This window comes from Bidens hawaiensis, unplaced genomic scaffold, assembly GCF_021521415.1.
Source record: "Bidens hawaiensis isolate Kalapana, Puna unplaced genomic scaffold, B.hawaiensis_p1.1 tig00011409_1, whole genome shotgun sequence".
NCBI classification, from domain to species: Eukaryota; Viridiplantae; Streptophyta; class Magnoliopsida; order Asterales; family Asteraceae; genus Bidens; species Bidens hawaiensis.
This window is the reverse complement of record NW_027491888.1, coordinates 232,896-236,866: the sequence shown is the minus strand read 5'-3', so window position 1 is coordinate 236,866 and position 3,971 is coordinate 232,896.

Below are 3,971 nucleotides of genomic sequence, written 5' to 3'. Positions count from 1 at the left end.
GATACTTGGTGACTTAAGAACACTAGTTAACAATAAAGAGTAACACGGGATTGCTTCAAAACACACGTATATTAAGAATACGTCGGGTGCTTAAGAACTTACAATATGTGATCACAATAACTAGGAATGAACAACCTTAACCCTATACATGACATAACTATATATAGGGACACCAACCAGCTAGCCGGACCAAACAACCAAAAGCCCGCCGAGAACACAAAGTTGTTCTCGGCTCACATCACAGCCCGCATCCCAAGCCCAAAACAAATCAAACTAACTACAAACTAAGCTCAAACCACATAAACTAGGCCCAAAAATCTCCCCTTGGTTTGTAGCTTTGTCGTTTAGTCATATTCCATGTAGTCTATATCAGCATCTTTCAAAGAACCCGCCCAATATCTGCATCTGATAATTGAAGCTACCATACTGGTGAATTCTTTCGCAGCCATTTCAAAGATCGGATCGGCAATTATCTGGAACGTATTTAACGCCTTGATATCCCTTTATTTGAACTTCAGTAGGTCTCTTGGATCAACAAATCTTAACTGACCCTTTCCCTTTGCCAGCTTGATGACACCTGTAGCAGTTACACTGTCATACATCAAAAATCTCATGTTGTCCAATGTGCCATCTGGAATCTTGTCTGGTACAGGAATATAAGTAGTCTTGTCTGTGGCAGGCCACATGACATTGACCATTGTTTTCCATGTCTTTGGATCTTGGACTCCTTTTGCCTTCTTCAGAAAAGACTCAGCTGTCTTTATATTAGGGGAACCTCTGTCGACTTGTCTTCTCAGAAAGTTCAAGAAATCTATACCACGTTTATCATTCGTTGGATTTGTGAATGGAGCATTAATCAGGTCACTAAGATCCACTTTTGTCCACGAACCAAAGTTTTTCATCTTCTTGTAATACTCAATTGTTCCTGGGTTCCTCTTAACCCACCGCATATTCTTATCCGCATCAAAACCCCACGATGGAACTCTAGATCGATCACCGTATCTATCGAAGAAACCCTTTTGAAAGGTAACAATAAACCTGTCTGGTTGATCCGATGATTCAACATTCTGATTCGAGTTCTTCATCACCAACAGTTTCTTCTTCCCCTTTTCAAGTAGATTCTTCTTAATTCTGTCTGATTTCTCCTTGGAGATGGGGGGAGCATCCATGTATTGTGTAGCGATTCTGACTCATCAATGTTGTCCACAGGACGAGTAGAAGAGCTGCCACCTTGACTCATGTTGGGTACTTTGGAGGCTGCATCATCACTACCCTTAAACTCATCTCCAAACTTTTGAAACAGCTTTTGTTGGAGGTCAAGATACAAGGCAGTTAGTTCTCCCATGTTGGACTGTAATTCCTTTTATCTTGGAGTGTTTATCAGAATTACCTGCTTCTAATTCTTGAATACGGATATCTTTGACTACCGAATCTTGTTCGAGTTCATAGACTCGACGTTGTACTGCATGAACATCAACAGGAGCATCTTCAAGAACCACACCTTTACCTTTATTCCGAAGATAAGCTTCCTGCGTAGCCAGAATTTGGGCAACCTTGTCTGACGTACTGGAGCTTGACTGACCCTGAGTGTCAGGGGCCAGATGAAGCTGAGGGAATGTCTGTAGTGTCGGTGTGTGGAATATATGTCTCATAATCAAATTCACTGACAAAATCACTAGTCAACAAATCATGAAATGATGGCTCAGCAGTAAATGTATCTTGTTCAGCTTATACTTCTGGGGCAGATGTCTCAGGTTGAGTAGTTTGTTGTTGAGGGCTGGTTGTTGCATCAGTAGATGGTATGGTGGTTGTTTCAGATTCACAAATTAGCACGCCAGGCCTCGGGTCTTTCTTTCTTCGTTTACGTGAACCGAGGTCTGCGGCTGGATCCTCAGCTATGTCTTCTCCATTGATTTCAGCAACAGTTTGAGGAGGCTTCAGAGCAGCTGACTGTAACAAGGCTTTCACAGCTTCCAAAGCAATTAAAGTCTCAGTACTTGGAGAGGTATCTGACTGAAGGTGTTTAGTCTCATCTTCTTCATCATCAGAAATCTCGTAAGTTGCAACACGTGGTCGAACTGGTGCCACGTGTTCATCAGCAACCTGAGCTATGACCGGCTTAGCTTCTGTTTCAGCAAATCGTTCAAATTTTACCAGAGCATGAAGGCCCTGATAAACGAGCTTGGCTCTTTTCCTGTATTGTTACATCAACCCAAGCGTATTGGGTCCCAACGACTTCATATCCATAGTGTCAACAGATTTTACAAGGTCCGGAAAGTGAGTCGAAAATCATCTGCAGGAACCTTGGATATAAGGAACATCTCCTTCTTCTTCCCTTTCAGATTACTCATTATTTTGATTGAAAACGAACTTGGAATAATTGTAATTTCAATCCATGATCAGAGCAGTGATAGCAGACATCTGAGTATGACTAATCTCATCAGAGCCCCCTTTCCTACCGGGCACGCAAGTGCAAAACGTGTGAATCAAGAATCTCTAGTATGGGTGAAACAGCTTCTTGATTGCCGGAGGATAGGTGCCCTCGTAACCCATTCTTGTAAGAACCTCTGTAACAGCAGCAATGGAGTACTCAGTCGGGTAATCAGGTTGATCACCAAACAATAACACCTCTATCACAACAGTCTCAGTGGTACTAACTGGCTTCTTCTGAATTTTGGAATCTATGGATATGACTCCATCTTGTCGTGTGGGTTGATTGAGGCATTGATCTAGAAATCCGCGATCATCTTCTTGCAAATGACAGGATTCTCTCGTAGTGCGTGAGAGATCCTGCGCGTGTTGAGGCTGACAATCATAGAGTTGAATTCCTTGTGAGTTAAGGGTGGATCATATAAGTATCCAGCTACGTTGTACGAGTAAGCAATCTTTAACGAATTCTGATAAGCCATTTCTACACCAAACGTATCAAGTTAGACAATATATCAAATGACTTGATAGTATTAAAATAAGTTCATGTTTAATAAGGGGTTTTGGGCCATAAGATTGAAACAGGCCCAAGGAGAGAAACATAAGATGGCCCCAAGTTCACATCTCAGCATAGGTTTGGGCCAAACAGTGAGAATTAGGCCCAGATGGAGAGAATGAGGCCCAACTAGATAGATTTAAGTCAACAAGGAGGGTTTTTGGTCAATGAAAGTCAAGAAAACAACCGAGAACTGGAGTTCTCGGTCACTTAGCCGAGAACAAGAGTTCTCTGTCAGTGCAAGGTGTTCTCGGTCAACGAAAGTCAACTGAGAACCCTTTGACAGCAGGAGACAGAGAACCCCTTAGTTTTCTTCTTGGAAGTCGTGCAATTCATCTTCAACCCACCGAAATCTCAGCCAAAACCTCCATTAAACCTGCAAATTGATTAAAACCAGACAGCCGAAAACACATGGACCCTCATTAAACCCTAAGATATCCATTCAAAAACCATAATTGCTTATAGACTCCACGAAATCAGTTTTGCAACTTAAGTTAAGCCCCTGTCGGAATTGAAATTTCATAACACCTTGGTCTATACTTGTCAAATAAAGAAAGACACTCTGAGGATGATTAGTAGAGATGGCTTAGATTTCGGCTTAGAGGCTTTAGAGAGAGAAAGTTTTTGATAATTTTGATAATGATAGTGAAAAATAACTCAACTTTCATTACATTAAACCCAACCTGGGCCGAGAATCAAAAAAACTTGGACTCGTGAAAGGTCCAACAAAAATCAAGCTGCCCAAAGTAAATAGAAACAATTTAAGCCCAAATTTAAATAAACTCAGTTTACTCAAACGTTTCGAGGAGAGTAATTTCGAGAAAAAAAACGAAACAAAATAAAATAGACATTACAAATCAAAATAAAATTAACTAAGAATAAAAACAAAATAAATACACATTTTAATATACACAGCAACTCCCTTTGAATTTAAACATCATGATCAAATTTCAGTTTTAGTAAAAGGCCACCCTTTTATGAAAAGATC